The 18,551-nt window shown below is 44.9% G+C and overlaps 1 protein-coding gene across 1 annotated transcript in view; it reads right to left on the reverse strand.

Annotated features, from left to right (window-relative positions):
- ARMC2 (armadillo repeat containing 2) overlaps positions 1 to 5,765 on the reverse strand; it is a 104,772-nt gene extending 99,007 nt beyond the window's left edge. The window contains exon 1 of the mRNA XM_036247742.1: positions 5,703 to 5,765. The gene's annotated coding sequence lies outside the window, so the exon portion shown is untranslated. The remainder of the gene's footprint in view (positions 1 to 5,702) is intronic.
- Between the last annotated feature and the right edge of the window lie 12,786 nt (positions 5,766 to 18,551).

Below are 18,551 nucleotides of genomic sequence, written 5' to 3' on the forward strand. Positions count from 1 at the left end.
ATTTGCCAATATATTTGAATGGATTGATTCACATCACTTTCAACATGAAACAGTGCCCTCGATGAACAAATGCCAAATATCAGTATCAAAAGATCCCTTCCCAGACCACCTAACCTCAGTTACAGTTCAAGTCATACCCAGGAGCCTGGAGAATGCAGATCCTTCTTAAATGCCGGTATGTCCCATGGAGACCTGGTTAACTTGGCAAGACACCTCTGACAGCTCTAAACTTTAAATAGTCAAGATTTTCAAAACTTAATTCTAATTAGTATAGATCATTAGGTATTCAGTAAAAACAAAAACAAAACAACTCTAATTCCCTGAAAACGTTATAACTCTAGGGAGACAGAGGTCTGGAAGTTATTCATATGGTTTAGCTGCCCAATTTTATTTTTTAATTTTTTTTTTTTATCCTCACCCGAGGACATTTTTCCATTTTTTGTACAGGTAGAGTGGGAGGGAGAGAGAGGAACAGAGAGAGAGAGAGAAACATCGATGTGAAAGGAACACATCGAGCGGCTGCCACCCGCACAACCAACCAGGGCCGGGGACAAACTGCAACCGAGGCACGTGCCCTTAGCGGGAACCGAACCCGGGTCTCTCAGGACCGCAGGCCGATGCTCTAACCGCTGAGCCAAACCGGCCAGGGCGAGCTGCCCAATTTTAGAATAATCTACCAAAAACAAAAAAACTGGCGACATGCCAAAGGAAGCTAAAAAGACTCCATTTCCATAAGCAGAATCCACAGGTGATTTCTCAGACAAAGATTTACCATTTCGTGATTTTATACATTAAGTTGTTACAACCGACAACCAGAACACTTGCTTAGTTCCACTCAGGCCTCCTAAGAGTTTTTTGTGGAAAAGAGTATGATGAAAACTACAAACAATATGCCATTCCTTTCATATGCAAAGGCCAGGTGTTGAGGTAAACAGTTCAAAAAAAGTACTAGATAAGCAATGCTATTCTAGGAATTGTTGAAGTAGGAGTTTGAATTTAAGCCAAGTCTCCAAAATTACTTTAAACTAAAACAACTAACAGAATATATGACAGGCCTGATACATTTTACTTCTAATATGATATGACATGATTGGCTCTTTATTAAAAAATATTCAATGATAATTATCAAAATGTGTATAAAGTATGTTAAATACACATGTGGATTATTTTTATTTTTTTTATCCTCACCCGAGGATATTTTTCCATTTTTTGTACAGATAGAGTGGGAGGGAGAGAGAAGAAGGGAGAGAGAGAGAAACATCGACGTGAAGGGACACATCGAGTGGCTGCCACCCGCACGACCAACCAGGGCCGGGGACAAACTGCAACCGAAATACGTGCCCTTAGCGGGAACCGAACCCGGGTCTCTCCGGACCGCAGGCCGACGCTCTAACCGCTGAGCCAAACTGGCCAGGGCACATGTGGATTATTTTTAGATGCATAATAATATAAATTCATTCCCACAATATCTAACTTAAGTGGCCATGATAGGTTTGTTTTTGGTTGTTGCTTTTTAAAGTTTGTTTTTTTTTCCTCACTGATTTTGAGAGAGAGAGCAAGGGAGAGGGACCTAGAGAGAGAAACATCAGTATGAAAGCAGAACATCATGGGCTGCCTCCGGCACTCCCCGACCAGGGATCGAGCCCACAACCTGGACCTGTGCCCTGATGAGAAATCCAACTGGTAACCTTTTGGTGCATGGGATGACGTTCAACCCACTGAGCCACACAGGCCAGGGCAGGTTTGTTGGTTTTTGAAAGGCCCGCTGCTGTAAGAAATTACACCACTCAGTGAGAACAGCTTCAGTACAATGAACAAGTTTCTTCCAGAACCCAAATCATGTTTGTGACTCACATGTCACTAACAAGTCTAGCCATGTCCAACGGTATCTGACAAACCTAATGAAGACGAGAGAAAGGGCTCTGGGTGAGTAATACTGGACCATCATTCCTGACTAATGCATCATTCCTCCCTGGCTGTATTAGTTTGCAACGAAAACTTTACTCAAGTCAAATTCTAGGAAGTCTGTAAATGATTTGGGCATGCAGGAGTTCAGACTGACTAAATAGTGATGGACACAATGCAAATAATGGACTTGAAAATTTTTTGTGTCTCTCAATTTTTACCACAAATTATAACACAACTTTCTCACCTTTCCTCTCTCTTCCCCTCAAATCTCACTTCAATGGTTATATTGTAAAGAACTGTTTTAATAATGTTGGATCTGCACAGTCAATCTATTATTATATTAATATTAGTTATTATTAACTAAATCAAACATGGAAATGTTCAATAACACAAGAGAACTGAGTTAGAAGTGGGTTTTTGGGAGGGGGGAGATTTTTTTCTTTATTTGTTAAATTAAACGTTCTTATCATAGATGGTTTTTGCCAACTTAAAAAACAATTACTCAGAATTTAAAAGCTTGCCTCTTTATGCCTTCACTGGTTTGGCTCAGCAGTTAGAGCATTGGCCCTCAGACCAGAGTCTCAGGTTCAATTCCAGTCAAGAGCACATACCTCAGTTGAGGTTTGTTCCCGGCCCTGGCAGGGGTCATGTGGGAGGCGAACAGTCGGTGTGTGTCTCTCACATCTATGTTTCTCTCTCTCTCTCTCTCTCTCTTTCTCTGTCTCTCTTCTCTCCCCCTCCCTCCCACTCTACATGAAGATAAATGGAAAAATATCCTTGGGTGAGGATTTAAAAAAAAAAAGCTTGCCTCTTTATAGTAAAGTATCACATCATACTATCACAGAAATTTTAACTTATAAAAATTCTCCTGACAACTGGAACAAATCCATTCAGCTAGAACTGATGAACTGTTTCCTATGTGCAAAGCCCTCTGCTTGGATCTCTGGGAAAACGGATGGGAATAAATCCTAGCTTCACTCTCGGGCAAGAAGGACCACTAATGCTAGTTAAACATTTATTTTAATACCAAGCACTGTGTTAAGTACTCTCAGTACATCATCTCATTTAATCCCCATAATAATTCTGTGAGGCAGACAGAGTCTTAAGCAATAGCAAAAAAAAAGCTATGATTTATGCCCAGAGATGAAATTCAAACTATTACCTGCTAGATGGGGTGGTAGGAGGTGGGGCACTCAGAGGCCTTGGGGCTGCAGCTATCTACACACCAATACAGAGACATGCCAGTATTTTTACAACTGGAGTGGACTTCTTGGTGTGTACCAGCTGCGTATCAACCCTATTTGTATCCAAATGATTTTAATGCAAGGTAGAAACTGATGGGGTAATTTAAAAAATTAAACCTCCATGTGATTACAAAAGGGGCGGGGACTTCTGATTGGGAGAAGGTAGACTTCTTGGAGGAGATGACACTTGTTCTGGGTACTGGAAAAATGGGCTGAATTTAAATAAGTGGCAATGGCTGACATTGGGGTTGGCATAAAGAAGGAATTTCCAGCAAAGTCAGTGAGTGAGCCAAGGCAGAGTGCCAAGAACATATAGGGTGTGTGCCGGATAAGAAGGAGCTCTGGAAACGAAGACTGGAGTGGGACTAGAGAGAGAACTGAATGGCAGGCCAAGAAATTAAATAAAAGCTGATGGTAAAATGAAAAGATTTTAAGGCATGATGTGATCTGGTAGGGGCTGGCAGGATGGAAAGAAGGGAAAAAACTACAAAGGACAAAATGAAACAGTTCTTATATAATCACTCAGCAAACTCTTAAGAGGTCCTCATGAAAGCTTTCCTGGACATGCCTCCCGCCCTCCCGGCCTCAGTTAGGTGCCTGTCCTCCATACTCCCCAATGTCCCAGTTGGTCTCTGTCAGTACACCTCCCACTGTGCCTGGAGAACTGGTGTTGTCCCACCAGACTCAGAGCCTCAGCTCTTTGTGTGAGGCACAGCTGAAGGTCAACAATTGCTTATAATCGCTGGACTCCATTTTCAAATGGAGCTGAGCTAGGAAATATCCAGACGGAGGCTGCATGGCTACCTTAGCTGGAGACATTTGTAACAGTGGATTAGAAAAGCATATTGGACTTCATTTTAAATGGCATCTGATTCTTGATGAGATAAAATGTATACCATTTTTCCTTTCTTGCCTTCATTTGAGTCACCAGCATGAAGTAAGACTCAATAAATGTTGTGATCAGTGGATGAATTATTGAAAGCCTAAAATACAGGAGTGAAGGTGAAATAACGGGAAGAAGAGAGATATGAATCAGTGAGGAGCACCAAGAGCTCCTCTAGAGAATGAATACCATCAGTAGTAAGAAATTCGAAACTGGAGACTGTTTTAAACAAAATATTTCTGATTGCTTGGTAGAAAAGTTCTGAGTCATTATTTATAAGTTTATACCTAATTATGAAGACGTGTCTTCACCTTTGTGGCTAAAAATCACCTGAATCAGAGCCTTCTTGCTAAATGCAACACAGCAAATATCAAGATGTTCGCAACAGGGAAAAGACTGGCCATTTCCATATTATTTTCCCTGCAAATGAAATACTCAGGACCCTTACCTGATTTTGAATTACTTTTGTGTTAATATGAGCATCCAAAGAGGCAGTGGTTCAGTGCTTAGATGCTGGAGTAAGGGTTCAAATACTCTGACAATTCACAGCTATGTAATCTAGGGCAGGGCATCTAACATCTCTAAGCCTCAATTTCTTCATCTACAAAATAAGTGTAATAATAGCAATTGCCTCATTGAATTATTTTGAAAATTAAATGACATCATTCACATAAAGTGCTTTAGCATGTGCCTGGTCCTTAAAAAACATTAACTACTATCCCAGAGCTATGTGATAAAAGAATACAACAAAAATTTCTCCCATGGGTAAAAAACTGCATTTAAAAAAACAAAACAAAAAAACAAATTGCAAAAGAAAAGAAATAACATTTGCTTGTGTTTTCATACATTTTTATAAATTTTGAATTTAGATGAGGAGTATTTTCCTTTATGAACAAAGATTTTTATTAAGTATTTTATTTAATATCAGTTATGCTGAGTCAACAACTAATCAGAATTTAATAGATTCACAAAATAGGATTCAGATAGAGTGGTACTTGCTTTTCTATCAAGTTAAAGTGATTCCAAATCAGGGTGAGATGGAAGACGTGCTATGTACTTGTGGGAATGAATGATATTTTAATGCATATGGTTACACGTACACTTGTTTATTTACCAAAGCTCTATCTGTTGCATAGAGGAGCCCAGGTACAATTTGTGTGACCTTGGCCAAGTCACTGCCTGCCTAGACTAAGCCCCTTAGTCTATCACACTCTCATTCAACAAATATTAATTACTTTCTGTTACATACCAAGCACTTGGCTAAATGCTCAGTGAATAGATATAAAGACAGCCGGGCCCAACCGCGCGAATATGCAAGGCACTCTCATCACCTCTCCCTCCCTCCTCCCCCAGGAACAAAAAGGAGGACGACAACCGGAGGGGGTCCCTGGTGAACCGCTGGACGCCTCACCTCCCACCTCCCACAGGGAGAGCGGCTCCCCCATCCCAGCAATGCCCCCTCCTCCACCAGTCCAGGCGCAGCAGCATCTTCACCCGCGCGTCCGCCCCACCGGGCCAGCCAACGTCTCCATGGCGACCGTACACAAACTACCTACCCAGGACGCCTGCTGCTGAGCCAGGTCACTGGTGGGCAATCCCGAGGAGCGGGCCAGGGAACGAGTTGGGAGTGGGCGCAGGAAAGGGGGCTCCTAGCCAGACCAAAGCACCTGTGATTAGCGGGAGGCAGTTACAGCGGCAGGGCTTCAATTCATTTTCCAAGTTCCCGCAAGGCAGCGGCCGCGGAGAAGGAGCAGGCGGGGCGGGGCAAAACCAGGCGAGTTGCGGGCAGGGAGGTTCCCCCCTCCCCCCGCCACTGGGTCACTGGGCCGGCGCCCCTCCCACCAACGCATGCGTAGAAATACTGAGGCGTGGGAGTGGGAGGAGCCTGGGCAAGGGCTGGAGGCGGGGAGTGCGAGGATCCCTTGATGAGAGAGAAAGGGTGAGGGCTCCGCGGGACCAACCCCGGAGGGAAGGCGTCTACTTGCAGCAGTTTACCGAGAATCACATTTCAGGAGCCCCTGTGAGACTGCAGCGCCTCTGTGAAATAACAGTGAGAAGGATAGCTGCTCAGTGCTTAGGGGTTGGAGGATTGAGGCCTTCAACTAGTTATTTAACCTCTCAGTCTGTAAAATGGAGGGAAATAATAGTACCAAGCCAGGTCTTGTGGTGGCGAAGACTGAGTGAGAAAATAAATTTAAAACGTGATGCATGTGGGCCCTGGATGGTTCGCTCAGCCACAGAGCCCCAGTTTGGTTCCCGCTAAGGGCACGCGCCTTGGTTGCAGTTTGTCCCCAGCCCCGGTTGGGGTCGTGTGCGCGGCAACCACGGATGTATCTCTCATGTTGATGTTTCTCTCTCTTTTCCTCCCGCTCTCCCTCCTGCTCTATCTCAAGATAAAAATGCAAACAACAACAACAACAAAAGTTATGTGTGTGGCAATCAAGGAAATGCAAAACTGTTGCTATGATTGAGCCCTTGCCTTTGTGCAGTACTTCAGAGATCACGAGGGGTGTTACACTGCGTATTATCCTTTTGAGCACCCCTGCCACTCTGAGCTGGCCGTCTTGACATCCGCATTCATAAGAGACAAAATAGGGGCCGGCCCCAGGTCTAATGAGTGACAATTTAGACTCGCTTCTCGGCCTCCCAATGGCAGTCATTTTTCATTTTTACTGCATCATCACAGTTGATTGGCAAAAAGAACCCCACTTATATATTTCTGGTTTAAATTCTGTTTTCTCCTATTAGCGCATTCAGCAACACTTTACAGTGTTAAACACTAGTGAGACTATAATCACTCTCCACTCGGGTTTCCACCACATCTTACAAATTTGGGGATTTTTCAGCTGAAGTGTTGTTGTCAGCATTGGAAAAATGCCACATCCCTTGGTGCTAAGTATATGGTAAAGAATAATTAAATTGAAAATATTTTTGAGCACACACTAAGTGTTAAGGCATTGTGCTGGGTGGGAAATGATACTAACTTGAACTAAAGGAAAGTCAGTATTTTTCACAGCACTCAACAGGATTTCGAACGTAACAGACAATGCATAATTATTAGTTGATTGGATAATTTGAGGGCCTGAAACAAAGTATTTGTGTTCTTCAGGGTTGAAGTCTTTTTTCCAGTGACTCAACATGAATTATCCCATCAACTCCCTTTTACTGGTCCCCGGACTCCATTGTGCAAAGAGACATTAGCCCATTTAATATAAAACCATAACTAGTATTTTGAATTCACAAGTTGTGAGTATGATCAAAATGGAACTTCATGTCCTTTTTAAATATACTCAGTGTTGTTATCTTCTCTGCCCCTGGATGGAAAGTTGGGTAGACATTTCTATTTTCTGCTCATTTTTAGAAAACCGATAGTCCTATATGGTAACTAAGTGTCAACCACAGCTTTATTCCAAAATTATAATATTGGGTAAACAAATGCTGCAAACTTCATTTGACAGTAGGGCTTCTGCTGCTTCTCCCACATTCCAGCTTAAGGTGTGTAACTGACTTTCCCAGCAGGGGTGCAGTGGCTTAGGCTCCCCACTCCCCAGTCACTGAGGTGGGCAGGAAGTGGGGAGAGGGGAAGCCAGGAGCACTTCCTCCTGGAGTTGATTGGCTTGGGGCTTGCTGTGCCTGGCCCATGGTTAAAGCAATTCATGTGGGTCTTTCCTGTTTCCTTCAGAAGTTTCCCATTAATGAGGACCTCCCTCCCTGAGACTCTTTAGCTGAGTGGAGCACTATTCCACAGTTGCTTTCAACTCCTTCCCTGCCCTAGAAACCCAGGGTTCCCTAGAGCCCCTTTAAATGGGTCCCAAGCCATGGCCGATTTGGCTCAGCGGTTAAAGCGTTGGCCCACAGACCAAGAGAGTCCCAGGTTCGGTTCCCGCTAAGGGCATGTACCTTGGTTGCAGTTTGTCCCCGGCCCCCGTTGGGGTCGTATGGGTGGCAACCAGTCCATGTGTCTCTCTCACATCAATATTTCTCTCTCTCTCTTCCCCACTCTCTCCCTCCCGCTCTATCTGAAGATAAATGCAAAAAATGTCCTCAGGTGAGGATTAAAAAAATAAAAATAAAAAAAATGTGTCCCAAGATGACCTCTTGTCTGGTCCAAGGGGAACCCCACACATCTCTTGACTGAGTGACTCTGAGACTCTAGGCCCATCCCCATGCAGCCTCCTCCATGCTATCACGGGAACCCAGGACAGCCGGGCTGCAGTCCCCTGGACCACCTAACTGCAGTCTCTGGCAGGCCCCCCGGGAAGCCCCTCTCAACAGGTTTGAGATAAATGTGGTGGCATCCCCACACTCCTCTCTAAAGAAATGTCCTCACACATTCTCCCACTTCGCCCTCTGACTCCTTACTTTTAGCCTCAGCCTGGACCCTCAGGTCCAGGGAGTCTACGTTTCTTTGTAACTTGCTCTGTGGAGACTTTGCCTCACCTTCCCTTTGGAACTGATGATTTACAATCACCATTGCAACTGAAACCTTAGTTTAAACACCTGTTGTACAGCCCGTTACTAACTGTGCTCTTGCACCCTAGGATCTTGGTCTAAAATAGACCTCGCAAGCACACTACTGGGACCTGCAGCTAGCCAGCCCAGCCGGCCAGGAAATGTCTGCCAGGCAAGCTAGAACAACCGAAAAGAATGACGAGGGCAGAATGATAGGAAGCAATTATTTAAAGCAATAAAGCTGCCCCATTTACTACACTGAAGGACACAATATGGGAAAATATTGAGGCTATGATATTAGTGGTCTATTATGTTGACCTGGCTATTCCTCCATGGTTACTTAACGGCTATTTAACAGAATATAATAGTTAAGCTTGTAAGTGGAATTCTTTTAGGAACAAATTGTTGACTTTTTGTATACCTTAAAGAGAAAAACAAACTATTGTAAATATGACATTTATAAAACACTATATAATTTCCAAATTGCTTTTATTTGGAGCATTTTATTTTATTGTTTTGTTTGGGGTTTATTGTAAGCCTGAGACATAGTTAGCCCAGAGATTATTATCCCAATTTGAAAACTGAGGTTCAGAGGGGATAGTGATCTGCTCACAGTCACAGGTAGGAAAGTGATCCGAGACCTGGTATTTTCGATGCCCAAGTCCAGTGTGCTATCTGCTATTGTACATGTGTAAATACGGTTTTTTTCTGGCTGGGGCCTCTCATTCACAGCATTGAGAGGTCCTTCCTAGGCTGCTGAATGTGTTAAAGTATTCTCTTAATTTTCTTCTCTCACTTATCTCAGAGTATGTCCTGTGTGGGGCTACAGGGACCAAGAACTTAAGAATCAAAATGCCTGCTGGATTTCTGGATTTTGAGTCAAGGTGAAAATTATATAGATGGTAGAATAGGTAATGATATAATCTTACACACTCTAAGATGCAAACATATAACAAAATGATGACCTCATAGATACTCTAATTCATATGATCTCCCAGTGTATTTTATAATTTACATTACAGTTTACATGACACACACCTCATATTTAATATCTAAAGCTTATTTTGATTTATACATTAGATACATTCTTGAAAAGATGCAGTTTAAATAAATACTTCTTTAATGCCTACAATTTCCCCAATGATTTTTATAACCATAACAGACACATAACTCACAGGGGGGAAAACTGCTTCTGGCATAGAATAAAAATCACCAATTTAGAATTCTCATTTCACTTCAAAACACTTTGCGCTTTTGTAAATATGGAATCTCGGTTGATGCTTTAATTATATTTAACACATAATATCTTCAAGGAGTTCATCAAATTGATAGCCTGTGCCATCTTTGCATACAAATTTAAAGGTGCGAATACATTAAAATTCAACTTGGTGGAAATTTACAATGCAATGAAAATTAACTAACTTCATGGAACTGGATAGACAGAAGACTGTGGAATGGTCCTAAAACTTATTGGCTGCAAAAGATTACATGAAAAGTCTCTATTTAATGGGGCTTAGCTGTTACCTGTACACCTGAAATATTACTTTTCCTTTAAACACATTATCCCTCCCACAGCATTTCCACCACCCCAGGCCCGTTCTCCATGAGCAGCCAAGTCAAGTGTTGCTAGGGATGCTGATGAATAAGGGTCCACTTAATTACCAGTTGATTACAAAGTCTCTAACTCCTAGTATCTCACTGGAGGAGAGGGAGTTTTAGTTTTCAGGGACTGAGTCAGTAGGAGTCTTAACTTTGAACTGCTTCATCTTAAAGAACTGCTGCCATGCCTCTTGTCTGTTGAAAGAGACCATCAGAAACCCCTCGTCCTCGTCAAGCTCACTGGTGAGACATTACTAAGTGAGCATGCCTGTATCTTTTGGCAGCTTTGGACTGCAAATAACAAAATACCCCACCTCAAATAGCTTAAGTACCAAGGACATTTATGATTTTGTTTAACAGTGAATCTCCAGGCAGGCTGTTTCAGGGTTGGCCCTGTAGCACAGGGACAGCATAAGAAGTGTCTGCCGGTCACGCTTTCCTAGGTGGTCAGCAGACGGCGGTGCAGCACTACCTGTGCATTCTTATATGACAGTGTTTCAAAGCAGGGAAGAGAGAGAAGTGGCAGGGCCCTCTTCATATACATTTCTTTGCACAGGGGAAAAAAAATAATTTTCACAATTTCAGCTGTGTTCTCCTTGCATCTCAATGGCCAGAATTGTGCCGCATGCCCAGTCCCTGCCAGAGGGGAATGGAATTACTATTACTGTGATTGACTTAGAGCAATCAAGTTTCAACCCCGGGGGTTTGGGAGAGAAGCCCATCTTCTCTGAGCATTTTGCCACCACAACTTGAACCAAACTGGAGTCTGTTTAGCAGGAAGAAGGGGCAATGGCTGTTGGGAAGATGCTAATGATGTCTACTACATTGGTCTGGGTATCTCCTGATAATCAAGAGATCTTGAAGGTTGCTTGTTATGACTGGACAAGAGAACCGAGAGAGTCATGTCCTACTAGACAGGGTGCTCTGGTTTGGTGCTACCTGCTGAGGTAAGGCCATGGTTCTCACTGCTGCTCAGTCCTGCCTGCCCAGACCCACCCGATGCTCTGATTCAGCTGCAGGGGAGCCGTGCCCGGGAGAATGGCTTCAGCCTGTTTAGAGTTGGGAGGAAGCTGTAATGTGCAGCCGCCAGCATGGAGGACCCCAGCCCTCATCAAGGCCAGAGCTCCCCTGTCTGAGGACCTCAGTCAGGTCCCAACAGGAAGCAGAGATGTAAAAAGAATCCTAAGCTTTCAAAGCAGAAGGAATAAAGAGGCGTCTATGCATGACCCAGAGATGAGTCTCCCAGACTCATGATGATATCCCTGGATGTCCCTCCCTCCTGTTCACATGCCATCTTGGACACTTCACATCTTCTCTCCAACTGGCCCCTCCAACCTCCTTATTCTCCTCCTACTCCAAGTCCACCCTGCACCCAATAACCAAAGTGACTGCCACAGACCTCAGTCCTGGATGAGCCCATCTCTGTTCACAAGCTCTCGATGTATGCCCACTGACCACCAAATCAAACCCCAGATCCTCTGAGATCTGTCCTGTACTAACTATAAGACTTTACTATGATAACTAGGATTTACTTGAGGGTTATAACAGGCCCTGTGCTAATTACTTCGACTTTAAATCGGCAAATCTTTCAACCCTAAAGTCCTCCTGTTATTCTCATTTTAGATGCAAGAAAATTGAGGTTTAGTTTCTTCATTTGCCCAGGTCACACAGTTGGTAAAAATGGTAAATCTAGGATTCAAGCCCAGCTAGTCTGACTCCGGAGGCCACACTCCTACTCACACCACGTGCTCGGCCAAACTGACTGCCATTCCCTGGACACCCCTGCATCTCCCCTCCTCTGCACCTTGACTTTGGATAGCCCCTCCCCCTTAGAAAGCCTGGGCACTCAGCAAAGATGTTTCTGCAGCACTGGGAGAATTGCAAGGAGGAACTTACCATGAGGTAGTCCACAGGAGAAACAAAGATGAAATGTATCTGCCCAATCGCCGCTGCGTCCTGTTTTCCATTGGTCAAGTTCATAGTGGATCTAGTTGGGACACTTTCGTAGCTTTCTCTACAATGTTCCATGGCCCAGGAAGAAGAGCAGAAATGGTGTGAAGGGGGGTGAGCAGGACTGGGGATGGCCCAGAGGACACAGTCTGAAGGAGCAGGCTACAGATCTGGGTTGATGGGGAAGTAAAGGGAGGGGTGAGGGTGCTGGTCTGTGAGGTCTGGGAGAGGCTGCAGGACAGAGGTTACAAGAGGGCCCAAAGCAAATGAGATGGTTTGAGGGAGGGAACTGAGAATGCCCGATGGTAGACAGAGCTCTGGACTGGAAGTCGGGAGCCCTTAATCCATGTGCTGCTTCTGCCACTCTGGCTGTGTGCCTGGGAGCATGTCAATTAATAGCTGTAGTTTTCTCACCTGTGAGATGATGAGGTTGAACGAAATGACCCTCCAGGTATAGCCAAGCTCTAGAATTCTATGGGAGGGGGTTGTAGACAGAAAGGGGGCGGAGGGTTAGAGATTTTGGAGGTGGTTCAGTTGTGAGAGCCAGGTAATGAGGTCCAAGGTGTGGCCTGGCTGGCCACTGGCTGGAGAAAGACAGGGTGGTCGGAGAGGCCCAAGAAGGCCAGAGGAAGGCCTGATGGAGAGGGAGGGAGCAGAGGAGAGAAAACCTCGCCTGTCAGTAGTTCGTTCCTCAAGACCTCGTGCTGTGCTAACAACAGCTGTGCACAGGTGCGCCCACAGGACCTGGTGGCCCCAGAGAAGTCTGCAACCCCGAGGACCTGCGGCTCCAGGAGAGAGAAGCCTCTGCGTTCCCTTGGGTGATGATAGCAGTGAGTTGCCTGCAAAAGGAACCCCAAAAATAGCCTGGACCTGTGGGGTGAGACGGGGCACCCAGGCCACTTACTTTGCTACTTCTTGGGGCTCTCAAATTCAGATTTTTTTTTTTTTTTACAAATGATATGTCTGTGTACTGTTGAGTGATCATGAAATGTAGAGTCCAGCTTCAGGTTTAAATATTCAGACAGAAGAAATCCTAGCAGGTCCCAAATCTAGCTGAAAGTATCAGGGCTTCAAATACTGATATCTTTAAGAGCGAAAGATGTCCAGCACAGGTGTTCATTGAATGAGAATGGCCATACAATCCTTCATGCTACTCAGATAAAAGGTATTACTAAATAGGGTCTACAGTATTTTCTACAGTGGCAAAAGTAATAGTCACAAAAAAATGAAAACCTCATGATAAGCACTTTTCTACTTGCAAAGTACATTTCTTCATTGGAACTCAGAACGCTTTGCGTTTCACAGAACTGAACGCACAGACGACACACCTGTGAAACAGGGCGTCTGAATATGGTGATGGATTGTGTCCGAGTCCCTGTCCTGGATGTCCGTGCTGGATGGCTCTGCCATAAGTCACCGTGAAGGAAACCTGCAACATATACTTGGGACCTCTCTACATTATTTTTTACAACTGTGGGACTCAACCATGGTCTCAAAATAAAAAGTTTAAAATAAACCACTTGACTCTCTCACTTCCTATTTCATTTCTGCAAGGTTCATAGATAAAAAGTTGTGATGCAGACACAGAGGAAATATCAACTGGGACACAAGCAGGATGACTATCCCATGAAGCAGTCTGGATAAAACAATTTCTGTCTGAAATGTGAAAACCAGAGGACTGGCCTTAGCTGACCGAGAAAAGTGAGTTTCAGCACTGGGTCTCGGGGACATTACTCTCTCCTGGCTCTTTCTAAGTTCACACCCAGAGATTGCAGAAATGCACAGGGTGTCCATCACCGCCATTTTAGAAATTTTATTGTGAAGTTTTAGCTTTACTGGGGTATAAAATAACTTTTTTTTTTTTTTTTTTTTTTTCAGTGTCTCTGTTCTTATCGGGGTATGAAAAGAAACAGGAACTTCTCAATTTTGCAACCATTTTGATGTTGAGAGCTCAAACTCCAGGGAAGGACTTCTTGGGCTTAGACAGCAGTGTTCAAAGCAGCTCATTTTCTGTCAGCAGTGGAGACCCCCTGCCTCCTCCAGGCGCCTGCTGCTCTCTGACCCTGGCTGCAGCTGCTCCAGGTCCCCCCCATCCCACCTCCACTGCCCTATGATTAAGCTGCAGGGGCCGAGACCTCGGCCAACCACGACACACCACCTTCTATTTCGGCCTCGCACCCACATTATAAAGCTCTGCCGGGCTTTGCACTAAGTGGCTTAAGTTCTTAAGAAGCCATGTGACTGCATCTTGTACCAGCTGGTCTCCTCGAACAGCTCCAGACAAAGCAGTTGTCCAGCCAGGACCTACCTGAGGTCGCGGTCAGCTGTGAGGAAAACTCATCCTGAAAGGAACAGCATCATCTCATGCTCCCCAAGCACTCAGCACAGGAGTCCTCTGCCCAGACACACTCCTCGCTTTCAGGAATCTCACCAAGAAGAAGGATTAATGCCTTTGTAGCAAATTTTAAAAGATGCCCCAAACCATCTCTTGGTTGTGTTTTTTATTTTTGTGGTATAGTATACTTCTTGTTCACTTGGTCACAGACAGGAGAACCCCAGGAAGAAAATGGAAATGCTAAGCTAATGGAGTGGTGAGCTCCTGAGGTCAGAGACCTTGCTCACCTCTGGGTATGCGGCTCAAAACAAGAACGGAAGCGGGAACATACAGACAGATGGCAACAGGTATTTGTTAAAGATGAACACGTGAGTGTGGCCTTGAGACCATGATATTCAGGGTCAGGGCATCGAGGTGTGCGACCTTACACAGCGGATGTCTCCCCACTGACCGTCCCCCCGGCTCGGGCCAGTCATTGCGGGGAGTGCCTGTGGCTGTGCCACCTCCGCTCCCACCACCCCAGGGCCCCTGGCGGCTCAGCTCTGGCGGCTCTTCCTTCAGGAGCTGGGGTCTGCCACCCTCCGCCCTGCTGCCACCCTGGGGTGGAGCAGGCTCTCTTAATTCGGCCTGCATTTTGTCCCTGGGCCCTGAGGCGGGCTGCCGGGGTCTCACGCAGCCGTTCACAGCACACCCCGGGCTTCTCCTAAACCTCCCTCTCTGGTCAACCAGTCCAAGGTCTGGCTAAGGGTCAGCCTCTCCTCCATCCCTCTCATTTTCTCGTCTCTCCATTTTTTCCTCTCAGCACCAACACACTCCTCCCTTTCCTGTCAGCACAAGCCAGAAGGTCTTTGCAAATCAGCTCCTGCAAACTGGCACTGCAGGGTCACCGGCCCCAGACCCACAGTCAGCAGAGGCCTGGAAAGAACTGCAGGAAAGAGCTCAAGGCCAGGAGCCCGAGGTCAAGCATCGTATCTCTCTCTCCTCCAACCGCGCTGTGACGGGGAGCAACCCTGGCAGCCCCTGCGCCTGTCTCTGGGTCTGTGAAATCAAGTGGGTGCTGGCAGCCTCTGCGCCATGAGAGAGAGCAAAGTGCAGACAAGAGGCCCAGGAAGGAGACCAACAGGTGGGGTCAGTGCTTGGCCAGGAAAAGCAGGTGCGAGCCTCTGGCCGGAAGGAAGCTGCCCTCCCCAGAAGCTAAGAGGGAGCGTGTGGGGCACAGGGGTAAAAGCCACCACGTAAAAGTCACCCCACAGGTCCTGGGGCTTCTGCTGGTCCAAGAGCAGAGGTGGCACCTTTTTTTTTTAATCCTCACCCGAGGACATTTTTCCATTTTTTATTCAGACAGAGCAGGAGGAAGAGAGAGGAAGAGAGAGAGAGAGAGAGAAACATCGACGTGAAAGGGACACATCGAGTGGTTGCCACCCGCACGACCCAACCAGGGCCGGGGACAAACTGCAACCTAGGTACGTGCCCTTAGCGGGAACCGAACCCGGGTCTCTCTGGACCACAGGCCGACGCTCTAACCGCTGAGCCAAACCGGCCAGGGCATTTTTTCCCTCTATTGATTTTAGAGAAAGAGGAAAGGAGAGGGAGAGAGAGAAACATCAATGAGAGAGAACATCGATGGGTGCCTCCTGCATGCCCCACACTGGGCACATGCCCCCCCTGGGAATCACTTTGTGTGTTCCTCTAGGATGGCTGGCCACACTCCTTGTTCAGACCCACACTGTTTTTTCTAGCTTGTGATTTTGGTGTCATATCTAAGAATCCATTTCCAAATCCAAGGTCGTGACGATTTTTCTCCTATTTTCTTCTAAGACTTTTATGGTTTTAGTTCTTATATTTAGAAGTCTCATTTTAAGTAAAATCTTATATATGGTGTAAGGAATGGTCATCCTTCATCCTTTTGCATGTGGCTATCCAGCTATCTCAGCTACTGAAGAGGGGAGAGAGACTTTTTTTAGGCGTATTACCTTGTGTCACTTAAATATCCTCTGATCCAGGGGCAGGGTAACCTGAGTAGAGTTTTTCAGGAAAAGGGTCCGTAAGATCCTGAGCATATCAGAAGTGACAGCACCCAGGTTGTAATGCTCCGAGGAAACAAAGCCTGCCCCTCCTCTGAGACCAACGTAGGCACCCACCTGAAGCTGGCGGGGGATGGGAGTAGTGGGGGAAGGTGGCTTGGGGGCAGAAACAAGGTCAAATTTTGTGGAGGCAGCAGCAATGGTAGCTTGAGGCCACCAGGGGGCAGAGCAGAGGGTACCAAGTCGGGGCACATTAAATAGCCACCACCATGCAGTTTTTATCCAGAGGGACCCCTGCTAGGGAAAGAAAATATTTAGGGGACTTGGGTTACAGCATTTCTTTGGTGGGTTCTGGAAGCCAAAAACTATTTTTGTTACTTTTTGCTTGTCCCCTCCCCAAGAGTTACAATTATTTTCCCTTTTCAAAACATGCTTCAAATAGGAACATTCTGTTTTTCAGGACCCTGGCTTTCTGTGAGAAGTTCTACACTAACATTTAAAATTAAGCCATGTTCACCAAAATGTAAATTTCTTTTAATGGCCAATTTTTAAAAAAGCAACTGCTTATGTTTGTAGCAGAGAAATAAGAGAAAAAAGGAGGAGTAATTTATTTGAAAAACAGCAGTTTTATTTTTGGGAAGGGATGTCACAGAGAACCAAAGTATTTCTGTAATATTAATCTATTTTGAATTTTCTAAATGTCAGTAATGCTGTTTACATTTACTGCCACAAATTCAGTGAACATTTTTCATTATACACTAAGCAGAAAATTTGGAATTAAATGTTCAGCAATGTTCAAACAAATGAAGAAATCCCCTCCCCCAGGCCATCCTTTGACATAACTAGGACAATCCAATATAATAACCCTCTAAAAGGATTAATTCTGCCTCAAACCAGCTCCCGAAAAAGATCACATGGCACTTTCTGAAACATTCTTGATAATGTGCACATCTTTATTACATTTGCAGTCCGTGAGCCTGGTGTGAACTCTGTCTTGGAACATTCTATGACAATTCAGAATGAGGGAATCTTCATGATCAGAATTGTAGAAAAACCTAAATAATAATCAACATATACAAAATAAAAGAGCAATGAGTTTCCATGTTGCTTCTATGAAATTAATAAAGTATTTAAAACCTACTTGTTGTTAGCAATGGTGTAGTGAAACCGGTGTCCACACATACATTGCCGATGACAATGTAAAACCACTATGTTAGGCAAAACCATTCAAAATATGTATATGATTCAGTGATTTGCATTACCCAAAAGAATGGCAATGTTTTATGACTATTTAATACAAAATTGACATAAGAACATTGGTAAGCTGGAAGCCTCCTAACTATCTGGTGGGGGTGATCTGTGGTTAGGTAAAATACGTTGCACCCACTTAATAAATCTAAAGGCACAGTTGACACATTGAGATACCAAACAGTGGAATGTTGAGAGGCACAGTAGCTCTGTTAAGCCAGGGGGAGGGGCAGAATTGTAAGTGCAGTTGTTCCTTCTGTTATCGAAAGTGTCATTAATGTTGCCATAATTTTTGTTGTTGTTTAATAAAAATGTTAACTACATTGCAGGGAGGGTATATTATCCTTGTCAGAGGATACAAAATCAAGTTTATATAGCATCTTAATTTTTTTTAACCTTTTTATTTATGCTTGGCTTGGCTAGACTGGTCTGTGATTTCTTCCGCCTAGCATTGAGTTGTGTCTACCCGTTAGGCCAGAAGGGAACATTCTCAGGGTGTGAAGCCATGTGGTGGAAACCCTGAAGGAGAGAGACAGTAGAGCAAATTTCCAGCCCAAGGAAGGTAGTAGAGACAGGAAGTCAAGTTCAGCAGCAGGGTGCAATTGTTCACATTTTATTGTTCGTGAGTGGGTACACCCCACAGATACAGCCCCCCAGTGCTTTGCAATGCCAACTACCTGCTGTAGTAGACACAGTTTTGCCTACCCCACAACCATTCTTTACTTCTTCCTTGCAGAGTTCCTGGTAATGAACAATACAACCCACTCAAGCTACATAGTTTAAGCCAGAAAGGAATATATTAGTGGGCTCACAGGATCCCCAGGGAGGATGGAAGATCAGGCTTGAAGGCTACATATCCTGGAACAATACCCAAATTATACCACCAAACTGCTTCCATGGAGACCAGT

This window comes from Molossus molossus, unplaced genomic scaffold, assembly GCF_014108415.1.
Source record: "Molossus molossus isolate mMolMol1 unplaced genomic scaffold, mMolMol1.p scaffold_m16_p_8, whole genome shotgun sequence".
In the NCBI taxonomy this organism is placed as follows: domain Eukaryota; kingdom Metazoa; phylum Chordata; class Mammalia; order Chiroptera; family Molossidae; genus Molossus; species Molossus molossus.